This window comes from Miniopterus natalensis, chromosome 5 (genome assembly GCF_054644295.1).
Source record: "Miniopterus natalensis isolate mMinNat1 chromosome 5, mMinNat1.hap1, whole genome shotgun sequence".
Lineage (NCBI taxonomy): Eukaryota > Metazoa > Chordata > Mammalia > Chiroptera > Miniopteridae > Miniopterus > Miniopterus natalensis.
In genome coordinates, this window is record NC_142085.1 from 59754316 (window position 1) to 59770714 (window position 16399).

The window sequence follows — 16399 nt, forward strand, 5'->3', positions numbered from 1 at the left end:
TATAATAATGCTACTGATCCTTTATAATTTAAAGAATATGTCTATGTATCATAATATGCATGATAAACCTGGCATTGAGTTTTAGTTCAGCTTTACAGGTGTAAAGTACTTTGATAATTTGATTCTGTGATTGGAAGCTATCCTCCCATACATTATTTATATGATAATGTATAGCTTGAATAATTTTAACTTCTATATCTCTACAAAATGTACTGATAGTATGTTGAAAAAGATAAAATTTAGAGTCATCCACGAGGATCAACATATAGAGCTGACATCAGTTCATTGACAAATAGTCTTTGGGGCTAGTTTTCTTTTTAATTTTTAAAAGTTGAGGTATAATTGACATGAGCTTAGTTCTTTATCTCACCGTGAATCCACCTAACTAGAGTTTCATCCAAGCCACAGTTCTTAACATTGCTCTCAAGCATTCAGTAATTTTGGGTTGGGATTAAAAATATATAAATATGCCTATTTTAAAGATTAAGAAATCTAGTTTCAGAAAATCTATGTGATTGTGAAAGCTTATAGAACTGATCAGTGGGAGAGTCAGGTTAGTTTTCTGATTCTAAATTCAAACATTATTTCATTACACATAAATCCTCTCAATTGAGACTCTATCAAATGTCCTATTAAACTGAAACACTGTACCTATAGATGTTTCTTATCTCAACAAAACTCATTTAAATAGGAACTCATGTTTCTTTGGTATGACTTCTTTTCAATGAATCCATGAAATTTCTGAGCAATCACAGCTTCTCTTTCTACCTGCTTATCAACCATCTGTTAATCATCTAGTTTAATCTTAAATGTCTCTTCTGGTTATACAAAATGCCGTTACTCAGAGTATTTGCTCAGTTTCTTATAATCTCAGAAACTGTGAGACTTCTATAGATTTTTCACTCTCTAAATTTATTTGCTCAGGAGCTATATAATCCAAGGAGGCTCAATGTGGCCATGGAAATCGTGAACAAGGTTAACACCAACCATACTTCTTTTTTTTTTCAATCTGGGGAATTTTTCCTCCTAAAGTACTGGCATGGGTAGTTTCATAATTTCTATATGAAACGGAATTACAGGCAAAATCTACTTCGCAGGAGGAGGACCATATATTTGTCTTGAATTTGCATGCATAGCAAGCCCACTGTTGTTTTTATTTAAGTTGTTATGTATTTGGTATATTTGGAAGACTTACAGATATTGGGGTAGGGGGTTAAAGCACTGACCCCAGCCACCTTTGGTGTTGCCCCCGGATCCTGGCCTGTTACTTCACATGCCTGAATTCCCGTATCATCCAAGTGACACGCTTGTTCTGCAGTCAGTAAGACCAAGGACTGAACAGAAGCCTGCTAATTGTCCAAATCACTCATGTCTGGCTGCCAACTGGCAGTTTCCCCTGGAACAGTAGTACACTGCTCAGTGAGAGAAGTCACTGTAGACCAACCTGAGGCACTTCCATCCCCCAAGGGGAGCACAGCAGAGGGACTCAGACGTCGCCAAAGAGAAGTCTGAAGACTTAATTTCTCCACAAAGAAGTGGCCCGCTATGCAAGCCAACGAAATCACAAACCAAGAAATCCATACTATAAAATACCTCTTTGTAAAATTCACACTGTGATGGAGGTAAAGGATTAGATCTACACCTAAATCTCCTCGCTTTGATTTCAGGTAAGCAGGGAGGAGGGGGGGAGAGAAGGGAGAGGAGGCTGCTTTATAAGGTAGACTGAAAAATTAATATTCAGTTTTCAATTGAGAAGTTCCTTGGAGAACAAATAAATATGTCCAGCCCTGATACATATTATACCTCTTGTTTGAGTTTGCCTATATGCCACATAATTGATTATACATTTTATAAACATACACACAGCCCTGATATAGTAAAAATAACAATTGGATGTAGGAAGCCTGTTTCTCAACTGTCAAGACAATGGGGGCAAAAAAGATTTCTACTCAGTGTAAACCAATCTCTTAAGCTTATAAATTTAAAGACATTTCCTTCATTTGATATTGTCAGGGCCGACTCAAAGTAAAGCCCTAGGGAAGTATTGTTCTGTGTGCCCATTCAAAATGAGATCGTTAATATAATTTTTTTTTTTTGAAATTTGGAATTTCTTTCTTTTGAAAGGGAATATAGACACAAAAGATATCTCTACGATGGGGATGGTGGAGAACTGCGAAAAAGAAAGACTCAGTTTCATGATTTTGTATGGTTTTGATGAAATTAAAATGAAGTAGGGAGACTACGGCTTCATTTTCTATATTTTAAATGTCTCTGGGTAAGCCAATGTCCTTCTGCTTTATAAACAGTCTCTTAAATAGCAATGTAAGAGTGCCCCTAAAATGGTAATTTCATAATCTAGGGGTGATCCTAGACATGACTTTTAAAACTCAATTAAAATAATCAGCCATTTCCATACTTTTCCAGGTCTTAGAAATTTGATTAAATTGATTGGTCACTGAAAGGAACAGTATGTCAGTCAATGTTTGTTTCTAATAAAATTTATAAGTTAATTATTTTAACTTTGTTATTTTTCTCCCATTTCAAATTGTTGATATAGTGAAAGATTATTAAATTCAAGTATGCATAGAAATATGTTAGGTTAAAATATCATTGTATTTCCTGGATAATTGCCAACAAGAAAGATATTTGCCTGTATTGAATTGCAACCATATCCCCAGTGTTAGTCATGACTGTTTTTAGAGGCAGGGGCTTTCCTTAATGTGGAAACTAAAGAATTAGCACTAGGAACTTGGAGGAGACTTTCAACTCTCAAAACATTCTTTTTTTGTCTGCTAATAGGTTTGCCCACAGAGTTAAACACTTGGAAAAACATTTTGCAAAGAAAAATGTGAAATGCTTGTGCATGGGAAATCTTTACTCCACCCAGGAAAAGATAAATTGTACTTAAGAACTACTCTTTAAGAGTGAGATGTTTATTGAAATGAGAGGCTAATTGTCAAAAATGATGAAAAACAAATGTGAAAAGCCCTGTGTTTGGAGCTCTGGCCACATGGAGCGTTTAAACAAGCATATGCTATATTTCAAAAGAAGAGGCATAGTTTCAGATGTTGCCATTTTTTGTAAAAAATGTTCAGTGTAAGAGTGAAGAAAAAAAAAAGCTGCCAAGAAATATGAAACAAGAAAAACAGAACATGTATGCCAAAGCTATCGTCTCTGAAATGTAGAGCTCCACTTTGATATCAGTTTAGCTTTTTTATGATCTTTAATGATATCACAGTCCAGTTCTCCTGGAGACATGTGCTAAAAGGGCTGATATGTGAGAGCTGCTAGAGATAGGACAGAATTCTCTATGGATATGAGACGGATAGCTCTGCTTGGCCAAGTTCTCAATCTTCCCAAGATTTTCCTATTAATTTCCAGAGCATCATAGATTAAGGTTTCTCAAACTTGGCACTATTGACAATTTGAGAGGCTAATTTTTTTGTTGAGAGAAGGCTGTCCTATACATTGTAAAATGTTTAGCAGCAACCCACAACCTTGGCCTCTCTACACAAGATGCCAATAGCAGTTCCTACCCAGCTGTGATAACCAAAACTATCTCCAAATATTTTCAAATGTCTCCATGGTTTATGGGTAGGAGGAATAGAAGAAATTGTCACTAATTGAAATCCACTCCTCTTGAGGATAAAACATCAATTTAAGGTTCTCAGATAAACTGTGTATCGTATGTTCACAAATGTACACAGTAAAGATGCAAACTTCATGGAGCCAGGACAAAATAACCCTGGTCTTGGGTGAACCCCACTAAAAGAGGTCAGTACATTGATAATCCTTCTGTTACTTTCAGGTTATAAGCACGGTTTCTGGTGCTTCCACAGATTTTGGTCCTGGCTCTATCACTTGCCACTGTTGTGACCAAGGGCTTGTTATCTGACCTCTATAAACCTTAGTTTTCCTCATCACAAAATGGGGTCAATACCTACCTCAGAGGATTGCTATAAGTATCTAATAAAATAGCATATCTTGATGCTTATACTTGGAAATTCCCTAACTAAAAAAATTATTTGTTATTATATGACTCAATTCATATTCAGGTTCAATGCAGCAGGTATGTTATCCCTTTTCTTAACCACTAACACAGTAAGTACTGACAGCACTCATTAACTGGAACAAGTTTAAATAATCAAACAGTAGGCACTACAAATAATTAGATCTCTTTCCAGCTTTTATTTTGACTTTCCTTTAGTTACCCCCAAGTTGGATGCACATTAGTCACTTGCTTCTGTGCCATCAGCCCACAGTTTTTGTTTTCAGTGGGAGTGCCCGCTAAAATAGTCAACATCAACATAACTGCAGTTTGACAAACCACAGAGTTGTTTCAACAAACACACAACATGCTGAGCTGTGTGCATTTAGGAAAGGGGGAATGTTGACCAAAAATATCCTATTTGGGGCCCACCCAGTCACCATAACTCAAAGTGTTCTCCTGAAATCATGGTAGGATTCAGGTTGCTCAAAGCTTCACTTTAAACAGAAATACACCAGCCACAGAAGAGAGGCTGGGAAGGACTTTCACAGCAGGCAAGAGCAGACAATGGTTCAAGTGACAAGAAGAAACAGGCCCATCTGGGGTGTCTCTTGCTTATTTGTGCTGAAATTTTCCCAAAGACCATGCTGCTCAGAATTGTGAAAGGGGACCAACGACTACTATGAGAAACAAAATATTCTTCTTTACAAAACCTTCCCAGAGGAATTGGGATGTTTATGACACTTGGAGCACAGCCAAGCTGGCGTGAATTCCAGCACAGCATGGAGAAGTGATCAAGTTTACAACCTCTGGTCTGTACACAGGGCAAGCGTGCCAAGATAATAAATAGCTCCCCAAGAGTGGCATTACCTAGAGAGCTCTCTGGGGGATTCTGCAAGGGGAAGACAATTGCTCGTCTGCAGTCAGTTCCATTGGGAGGATCTCTGCTTCAACCAGCTGTGTAACCTCAGGAAGTCCTCACCAGAGAACATCTGGGGCCGTTAGCTTGGCCTAACGGGTTAAGCCAAAGAGTCATCCACTATCCCCATCTCCTTCCATCCTCATCTCCAATTCGATGGAGCTTATTTATTTGTATCGACAGGGCCTTCCCAGGGGCAAGAAACAGAAATACAGCTCATACAAGATTCGGCCAAAGACAATTTTATTGAATCAGTAAAAGGAAGAGTTGACTCAAGAAGACCCTCAATCAAACTCCATCACAGTATGAGTGTAGGGTGAGCATTTATCAGAAGGGGACTGCTGTTCTGGGCATACAAAGCCATGTATATCCATGCCTATATTTAGTCACTTCCCACATGTAATCTTGATGGATAGTAGTGTCAATGCTTTAAATCAGGCCCACTGCCTGCTTTTGTAAATAAAATTTCATTGCATGCAGTCAGGCCCCTTTGTTTATGTATAATCTGTAGCTGTTTTTGCCCTGCAGTGGATGACTTAAATAGTTGCTATAAAGACTGTGGGGCCTACAAAGCCTATATCTACTATCTGACTCTGCAGGGAAAAAAAAAAAAAAAAGTGCTGATCCCTCCTTTAAATAATTCTCTCAGGGAATATCTAGATTTAAAATCTGGTTTAGCCCAGCAGGGCATGGCTCAGTGGTTGAGCATCGACCTAGGATCCAGGAGATCGTGGTTCGATTCCCGGTCAGGGCACATGCCCGAGTTACAGGCTCAATCCCCAGTTGGGGGCGTGCAGGAGGCAGCCGATGAATGATGACTCATCATTGAGGTTTCTATCTCTCTCTCTCCCTCTCCCTTCTTTTCTCTGAAATCAATAAAGATATATTTTAAAAAAATAAAATAAAATAATAAAATAAAATAAAATCTGTTTTAAGTAAATCCAAAATTGTTACAGGTTTTACAGACCTTTCCAGTACCTAAATGTTTCTTTAAAAGAACATTGGTTATATATTTATTCCTGTACTTAACCTTGAGACATTTAGTTTTTACTTTTACCCCTTTTAAAGGCTAAACCATATGAGGCCATATATATTTATTTTTAAACATGTCTTGCATTACGTAGATTTGATAATTTATGAATAACTAGGTATCCCATCATCCTAAACATTCAAAAATTATATGTATTATGGTCATGATTTCCTGTTTTTTATTAACTAACTAATGACAAATCATAAACAGATAAGAAATATCCTTTCATATATTTAAATATCTTGAAATGTCTACAAAACCTGGACAAGATTTAACAAAAGTAGCTGCCTATACTCTTGCTGATTTAATTATTACTGATTAAAATAATCATATTTCCCCTAGGTATGACTTAAACACCCCTGAACTTGTCTATAGCTCAAGGTTTCAAAAAAGCCTAGTGCTAAAGGCTCTGTAAGAGACTTTCTTCTAGTCTTCATTTTCTCTCTGTAATTGCTAAAATTGCCTGATCGTTAGTTAGTTCATGAGAAGGCTCTTCTGGTTTCCTAATGAGCTCGATAGTCCATGCCCTGTTTCCTCTGACTTTTCCTCAGATTCTCTGACTTAATACCAAAACAGAGGGAGGTAAAACGCAAAATAAAATAGGAAAAATATTTTACCCTTTTTTTGCCTCTAAGAATTTTCCTGATGCTAGAGTTCAGATTATTAATGATTTTTAAACAATGCTAAAGTCTAACTTTACAATTTTTCATTTTATGTCAAAACAATCAAGCAATCAACCATTTATTGGGGGTCTGCTATATTCAAGCAAAGCACTGTTTTGGGTAGCGGTGATTATAAGAATGTCTAAGACAACATCATCCCTCAAGAAGCTCCCCGTCTAGGAGGGAGATAAACAGAGAAGTCTTAAGTCACAGTTTGAACATAGGGGTTTTGATGGAGGAAAAGCAAAGTGTTATGAGAGTATAGTGCAGAGAGCAATTAATTCCAAACAAGGAAGCAAGGTGCCTAGAAAATCTTTCACAAGGAACAGGTATTGGAATTCAGTCTTAAAACTCTTGATATGTGTGAAAAGATGGGGGTGAGGGTTCAGGTTCACTGTATTTCAAGAAGAGAGATGAACGAATGCAAAAAGATGTGTGTGCCTCTTTTAATCACCATATAGCGTTGAAATTACTTGGTTTTTTTCTTTTTCATTGAATTTATTTGGGTGATATTGGTCAATAAAATTATATAGGTTTCAGGTGTACAATTCTATAATATATCACCTGTATATTGTGTGTTCACCACCCCAAGTCAAGTCTCCTTCCATCACCATTTATCCCCCCTACACCCTCTTGAAATTACTTGTTCATGGGTCTGCCTTTCCCACCAAATCTTAAGTTCCTAAGAAGGGGCCACATCTTCACCACTATGTTAACAGAGCTTTGTAAGTAGGTGTCCCTTTAATTCACCTATGAATCAATCATGTGATGCAATTGATTTTTTATTTAACTTATTCCAGTTGCAATTCAAGTTTTCCAAAATTTAAGCTTTTAAAAAACCATAAATAATTTCAATCCCAGCCTAAATATTACTGTTTTACTAGGACAATATATTTAAACTCCCAGATCCTCAGCTCAGTTTCCTGGTCTACAAATTGGGACTTTGTGGGGGAGGGGGAAACCACAGAGGAAGAAAATAATAATGATATCACCTAGATCAGGGGAAAATGAGACAACACACATCAAGTGCCTAGCTCCATGTTGGACCCAAGAGACAATCAGTTTGGCTTCATTTCTTTTCTCCTAAAATAGGGAGCAATAACTGTGTTTTCCATGTGCTCAATACTAACATAGAAATTTCTAAAACTATGTCCCAAGGACCTGTTTGCCCTGTGAGATCTTCCAAAAGTGGCCCATATTTGAAGGCATTTGGGGGATGCAGTACACCAAGTCCCCTCCGGGCAAGTTCCAGGGTACATCAGCATCATGAAGGCTCGGGGAAGTCCTACAATAAATGTCTGTTTAGCTTTATTTGTTCCAACTTACTTGACCGTGGATTTCTGCCCTCCCCACCCCACCCCACCCCGCCCTACCCTGCCACCCACACACCCACACATACTTCAGGACCCACGAAGACATACTTGGTGAACTCAGATCCAAAGAGAACATTTTGATCTCCTCACTTCCATCCTACCACCCACCCTGCAAATGTTCTTGCCCTTTCTCAGACCTAATTGCCCAAGTACGTAGAGACAGCAGGAAGGTAGTTTTCATTTGGTTTTGCCTTCTGGCTCTGAATAGCTGTTTTACTAAGTCATGTGTCCTGTTCTCTTAAATGTGAGTTAAACATTCCCCCTTCCATTAGTATTGAGCATTAAAAAAAATCAAAGCAAAATAATTAAGGGCCATGTTCTTTAAGGTTTAGTTTATAGTTTTGTCATTTTTAAAACCTGTACTTTGGGGTTATTTTTTTTTAATGTCAAGATTTAAATAAAGGTCCTTAATGACTCACACCACCCATGATTATCTGGGCTCCTCCCCTCATTCCTACCCGCTGCTGCCAGCAGAGAACCCAGCCCAACATTGTTATCATTTGTCATTTAACACTAGCTAATGTGCCTATGTGGGATTCAGCCCTCTTTCATCACAGTTTCACTTTTTACTTATTTTACTTTCACTATTATCCATTAGTCCCAGCCTGAGAATATTTACATCTTGTAAAGAATATCATATTAATGATACCTCTCTTCTCACATCTTGAAACTAGTAAAATAGAAATATCACTTTCATAAGCTCAGAACGCTAATAAAAATGTGCCAGAAGCCTTTTATAAAAAGTAGTAAAAAAAAACAACCCCACTCAAGTAGCATAACATAATATACAAATACATTTCTAAAAATGTTAATGGAAAATATTTTTACCATCTCCTTTCTCTGTGTTGGTTTCCTACACCAGATTCTAAGTTCCTCAGGGGCTGAAATAATGAAAACTTATCTTTTTACCCCCAAGGCTTAGTACAGTATCTTGTGCATAGAGTACTCTCAAATATTTTTTACTAAACTGAACTGAATTTATACCTTTAGAGCTGTTTTCTAATGAGAGTTGTTTCCAGGAATGCCTAGATCTTTGAAGAACAATTGCATAGCAACTTGTGGAGTTTTCACACAAATAAGGTCTGAGTAAATCAGTGGCGGGGGGGTGGGGGGGGAGTGGCCCAAATGTCCAGAAACTCAAGCCATTCTTGATTCTTAAACACACAAGAAAAAATAAAATGTATTCTACATTTGTGTTAGACTTAGTTTGATCAATAACATCTTGATTATCCAGAATTAACAACAGGGCGTTATCTAGATGTTCTCAACTTTCAGGAGGAAAAGGTAGGGAGGAAAGAAAGAAAGAGAAGAAAGAAGGGGAGCTGGAGAGAGGAGGAAAGAGGGAGGGAGAGAGGGAGCAAGGGAAGGAGGGAGAGGGATGCTATTTTCAAGGTTTGCTTGTCTTTTTATTTCAAACAACTTTGATAGTTTGTCCAAGAATGAGTTTAAGTTAAATTGAATTCCTCTGTATTAGTTTTTTTTAAAAAAACTTCAGTATTGTATTGTCATCTTAAAAAGGGAAAATTTTGATAATGAATTTATCTTTACCATCAATCCATTATGAATAAAATTCAATAGTGTACCATAAAATATAATAATGCAAAAATAAATATCTCTGAATTAAATAATTTTTTCTGTATATTTATTTCTTCATTTATTGCTACTGAACTGTTTACAAGGTACCTCATCCTAGAAAGGAGAGAAAGATCCATACCTGACATTTGTTCACAGCCTGAACACCGTTGAGTACGGTGCTATCTGATTTTTCTCAGGCTCTTTTCAGTTGAACGTACCTGTTTTCCTCTGTGCCAAGGAAAGACCAAAACTCTCGCTACCTCTCTCTAACCAATCATGGTAAAACTGTCTTTTGGACAGCACTCCATGAAATCATTTGGCCTCCACATAGTAAAACCATATAGCTTGTTTATGCAGTTAAGTCCATGCTTATTATTTTCTTCATTATTATAACAATAAGTATTTTTATGTAGTCAAATCAAAACTCTGAATTTCTTAAATAACCAAAAAAATTAAAGTATTAGTCAACAAAAAGGGTTTTTGTTGTTGTTGTTGTTGCAAATCATCATTGCAAAAGAAAAATTCCATCATTACAGCTGGTAAAAGGAATTCATCTTGATAGTTACCTTGGGACAAATGCTGTTTTAACACTAGACTGGACCAAGGACAGTAAGAGTTAAAGATTCACTCAGGTGATCTTTCAGCATTGATACAATAGTAATACAAATAGAAACCCTGAGTCTATACAGCAACCTTCAGGTGATCTGGTCTACAATACATACACATTTTTTAATTCAGTGAAGTGAAAACACTAAGTTAGGAAAAATGTTCTCATAAAACTTGCACACACTTAAGAATACATTAGAGTAATTGCAATTTGGGGAGGGGGTCACTGTTATAGCTCTACAATCTTGAACATTACATTTATTTTTAAAATAATGGTCTTTAGATATTTTTGGACTTTTCGATTATCAAAGAAACTCTTGACTAGACTGACTTTATTTTCTAAAACAGGAAAATGTTTTAGTTTATTTTTCAAATTTTTTATAAAGTAATTTTTAAGTTAAAGGTAGGTGTGTTTTTTTCCTTAAAATAGTGTTTAATTTGAACATTTAGCTTATCAATGCACTCCACTTTCCAGGAATTTTGGTTTTTAAAAACTGAGTTTCTATTGCCAAGACTTGTAATTCAGCTTCTGAGTAATAAAATTATCCATCTAAGACCTGATAATGAGGAAACTCTTGAAAGAGAGCTTGTAACATTTTCTACAACTACTTCTCCTAACATAATTTGAAAAATCAGTTTATAACTAATAGGATTTTTTCTCACTCTCCTTTTTAAGTGACCAAAATTTTTCCATTAAAAGCGATATTCCCTGCTTTATATTGTTGACCATGTCCCTTTTTCCAGGTTGGATTTTTCACCTGGAGGTGTAATCATTCTTTCAGGAAAGCAAAGCACTTTATCTGAACATGCCATCATTCGAAATGTCTATGTCCACAAAAGTTGAAAGTAGAGCAAAATCTCAAAGTGCAGTGAAAGAGCAATGCGAGCCCGTGGGATCTGGCTCGTCTTTGCAGGAAAACTGAGTTTGTTTTCTGCTAGCTATTAATAATAATGATAATAATAATAATAATAATAATAATGATATTTATACCTCTACAGTGCCTTTCATCTGAGCATCTCGGAGGATTTTACTGATACTTCGATTTTACCCAAATAAACCTGCATTTTCAATTATATGTACTTCTATAAAGTTTCTTCAAATATCATCATTAATCATAAATACAGAATCCCTCAATTTTAGCATGCTGATCATTTATATACTTGCTTATTTAAGAAATATTTGTGTACTTTTTGATATGCTAGAAACAGCTTGCTTCCTGGGAATTTATTACAGATGTTATCAAAGTTACACATCTATCATTCTAAAAGGTACCAAATAAATATAAATACAAGCATCTTTTTGTGGGTCAGGAATAGAAATTCTACCGACCTAGAAAAGCAAAACTTGCCAATTTGAATGTTTGAATAGCAAAACTCTTTATAGTTTTAAAAATACATGTGCACATACTCCTTGGGTTTACAGGTGGCCTGGCATATGATAAGGTACCCCAGATAGGAGAGTACTCTAGAAGCTATCTTTCCCTTTCTGTGCTATGCGGACCCCTCCAGGGGTGGTGCTGAGGAGTGCACCTGATAGAAAAGGGCAGCCTTGCCCCAGGGATACATTTTGCTCTGTGGTGAAACGTATAAGCTGGCTGATTATCTCCTGATAGGACCTATATTCAGGATCTCTAGATTTATCCATGAGCAATCCAAAACATCTGACTGAGGACTTAGTCACTTAGTCAATATTACGTGGACAACAACAGCAAGTCCCATTACTCAGTAAGTGGACTGAGGATTAGAAGAGTTAAGGGCTGAGGAAGATCCTAGCACAATGCCAGGCCCTTCTTCAAAGTTTATTACCCAGAAAAACAATCCCATTGAAAATTAAAGCAAAACATGAAAAAACGGAAAACAGACTAAAGTATAAACAGAGAAAATTTAATTGATGTCTATGGTCAGGTCTCTTAATTTAGGGCCCATGGATAGCCACTTCTCTAGACAGATTTCAGATGATTTGTAAGAAAAATTTGGGAGGGAAGATATACATGGAAATTTTTCTAGAGTCCATCCCTTTCATCAGAGGCTCCAAAAATCCCTGACCCAAGAGAGTTTAGAAATTACTGCCTTATAGTGATAATATTGTTAAGAACAATGACATGACAGAAGTTTCCTCCCTCATTCCCTACCCACTATACTTTTACAAATTCACACACACCAAAAAAAAATTTTACAAATTACAAGATTGATAATTCAATATCTAGTTCTGATAATTTCCTGATGATTTTAATTATAAAAGAAAATATACAGCCCAAAAGGCCCCCTGGGCTACTGGTCTACCATTCCCTGGATCCCCTGGCCTATTGATGTATTGTTACTTTTCTTCCTACTTATTCCTTTATATCTATAAATCCCCTTTTACTAATTTCTGAATTTAAAAATGTCAAAATGTTGATCTGTAGGTCTGGGGTGAGATGGAGATGCAGTGTTTGCAAATCCTGGTGACTAGGGTTTGTAGAACAGCTTATAGTGTAGAAGTATTTAACTGTAGGTTATGGTATGATTCATTTCCATTTTACAGATCAGAAAATGGGGTTCTGAGCAGTTAATTATTTGTTCAATTTTACCCAACTAGTGCAGGACAGAGACAGGACTCAAGCCTAGGAGATCCAACTCAAAATCCCACATTCTACCAACTGAAACCACCTTTCCCAAAGGAACACAGCCTGGCCTTCCTTTCCCACAATGCTCCAAAAAGAAGGGTTTGAAAATCAAATACATCTCAATTCATGTGGCTCTGTATGGAGATACTAGAGGATCTGAAAAACAACACAAAACAAAGAACTGTTTAACTTTCATATTTGAGACTTGACCAGAAGATCCTCTACAGAACGAAAGTACTGGAATGATGTACCTTTGAAAACACCTCTTAAGGATAATAGAGTCGAGACAGGGAATATTTTTTTATTCCATTTTTCCTAACAATTTTCCCAGTACATGTTTTTTTTAAATGAATTAGCCTTCAAAAGAAGGAGTTTACTCTACCTGCTTTAGTGTATCACAGTTTTTAATCAACACTGCTCCTTATCTAAAACATTACCCTTAGTTGCAGTTCTCTCCAACTATACTGTTGCTGGTCTGCTGAGGCTATTTTCCTATTGCAGTCAAGCCTGTTATAATTTTACTAGATCAATCTTTCTAAAATACATGCCTGGTGACATTAGTCTCCTGCTCAAAAACATTCTACTGATCATAACTATTACAAAATACTATTCAGGACTTCTATAGTCTGAACTGACCATACCTCTTCGGTTCTATCTTCTTCTATCCCTCTACACTGAGGGTGACAAATACGTGGCATGTTTATCATTACGTCCCCCCAACCTCATGTGTTCATCCAACAGACAGTGGTTGAATATCTACCACATGCCATGTGCTCTGAGGTGGAAAGGGCTTGCAAAAATAAAAAGAGATTTGTTTCAAAGAACAGCAGGGACCAGGATGATGCATCATGCAGGTCCTTAGACGCTTGGAGAGAATTTGTTTTTTTACACAATGTAATGGGAAACTAGTAAAGAGTTTTAAGCAGAGAAGTGCCATAATCTTATTAATATATATTTTTTTAAATCAAGAATACATTGATAACCAAGATACTCCTTTGCCTTCACAGGGAACTGAAAATACAATACTAAAAATGTTGAAAGCAAAAGTACTAAAGTATGGAAAAAAATAAGCAAATATGTGTTTGTTTCAGATTTCAGATTCTCTGTTAACAAAAAGAGGGGAAAATGTTAGAGGTCCCATTTTAGGGTTGGAACAACCTCAAGTCTATCCATCCTGGATCTACAGTCTGACACAGAGAGTAGGAACACAAGGTGAGAGTCAGAGCTTTCAAACAACTTGAAAAATTTCAAAAAACTTCAATTTTTTGGCCCAAATCTACTGTAAGAGTCTGGGGTGCGGGAGGGGGGACAGAAATAAAATGTAAATTTTAGAATACATTAGAAAGCAAGCTTAGTCAGAATTTCCAAGTATGAAAACACATGGTATTCCTAAGTAAATTCCATATATAAAACTAGATAACATCTTAGAAGAGAGCAGAAGCCTTAATGTATCAAAAAGAGCAAGTCTGCAGGATTCCCACCAATTTTGAGTAAGGTCTTCAAGATCTAAGATCAAGCTTTTTGTATATTTACTGCCTGCCTAACACTAGAGATGTTTGGGGGGGGGGGAGGTTTGAAGTCTGATGTAATATCCCATTTTTTGACAAAAATGTAGATTAGGGAAAAAGTTTGGAAATAGATTTTAAACACATGTATCTTAGAGGCAATATTTTAGAACCTAAGCGGTAGGTTGCCCTGCCATGTGAAGACGCAGGGCTGTTTTTTCAGGCCTCAAAGGCCCTTTGAGGCTGCAATAGGCCTTCTTTCGGTTGGACCTGAATTGTCCTATCACTGAAGACACAGCACAAGGGGCCTAACCCATCTCTGAGACCACCGTGTGGGCTGATGGCGACGTCACTTGCCTTGCTGCCTGGATTCCAAGCGGTTTTTACTGTTTACCCTCCAGTTCCTGTGGCTCTGAATCAATAACTTCTTTTTTGTACAAAAGCTTCCGTTGAAAACACGTGAACAAGGCTAGAAAGAGAAAGTGTACTTTCTTGGGGCTGTACAACGTCCCTGTTCACCCTGGAGAGCACTGATCCCGGAGCCCGGCTGTGTACCATAGGACGTGTGGAAACTGAAGAGCAAACCTTCTGACGGCACCTCACCTGAGTTACAAAACCCCAATCTACTGTAAGAGTACCAGCTTGTCATTTGTTGACTATCAAGGCCAGGTCCAAATCTGCCTCCTGTCACTTGTAGCAGAGCCCCCAGCGCTGTCCCTGGGGGAGGCGGCTACAACGAAGTGCTTAAGCTGTGCTTGGGTTGCTTTCTTCATGATGCTAACAGAGGATGTCACCCTGAATTAACTTCTTTAACCTTTCTTTTGATCAAATTCCCAGATAGCTATAGCAATTCCAAACTGCAGCAATTCAGTTTTATTAGAAATAAGCTTCTACAGCTGTTACAGTATTGAAAGCAATGATTTCCTACCAGGCCTGGTGGGCTGTTCGGAACAGCTTTATAAGCCTTTGATGAACAGACTGGAATCCGGTGCTGGGGCCGTGCAGCTCTTGGTGTAAAATATCACCTACCCAACTCAATCTGCTTGGTGTCTAACTCAACTACTACTTGAGGCAGAAGCCATTCAAGTGACACTCTGAGGAAACACATTGAAAATTTGATTCCCCACATTAACGATCTGGTGAAGAACACATATCCTCTAGCCTTTACGTAGCTCTATTCTTTTCAACTCAATCACGCTTTGCCTGATAGGCCAATCGGCTCAGGGTTGGACAGGAAGCTTGAGGCAGCAGCTGCCATCCTGTGTCTTAGGAGCAATTCATCAGAGGAGAGGCATCCTTCCCAGGGCACCTCTGCTCACAGAAGTAAATACTGTGAAACAGCATCAGCCATTTAACTTCCTTTAAAAAATGACGTGAAGATGGGAAGTGCCGTTTTCTAAATGGAAAAACAAATAAAACTATAGAGAGACAATGGGATTAGGAAAACAGACACCTTAAGTAATCAAAATAAATAACTAAATTCAAAAAATGTCTTCCATTGAAAATTGTTTTGATCAGAGAACTGATGGGAGGGTTAAATAAGTTAATATATGTAAAGGGCTAGAACAGAATCTAGCCTGCCATAGGAAGAGCCCAATGGTTTTTAGATGCTGTTATTATTACCATTACTCTTTGTTATCATCGTCATCATCATTTGTGTCATCTTAATGAATTTCTACAAGGAAACGGTAAGAAGCGTGGCCAATGTGTTCCATTATATAGATAAAAGAAACTAGGGTCCTACGGTAAAAAGACAAGGCTTTCCAACTAATTACAGCAGAGGTATGACAAGGATTCTGAGCCTTTCCACTGACAGTGCCCCTTGGGACTTGGGGCAGGAGGATGGACTCCCGCACCCTTCAGTGCCGCTCTCACTAACACCCTCACAGCCTTCCCCTGAGTCACTGGCTGCGGCTTCCGTATCTTCCCCAATGTCAATGTTCCCCCTCACCTTCTCCTGAAGGCACCCAGGGCTGCAGGGAGAAACCGCAGCCTGCAACTTCCCCTGGCCCCTGTACGCTACCAGGTGCTAGCCGGCCTTTTCACTCACCCCCTGGATTATCAGGCAGTGGCCACTCAGACCTGCGTCCTACGCCTTTCCTGCTCTAGGACAGCAGGGCTAAAACTAATCTCTC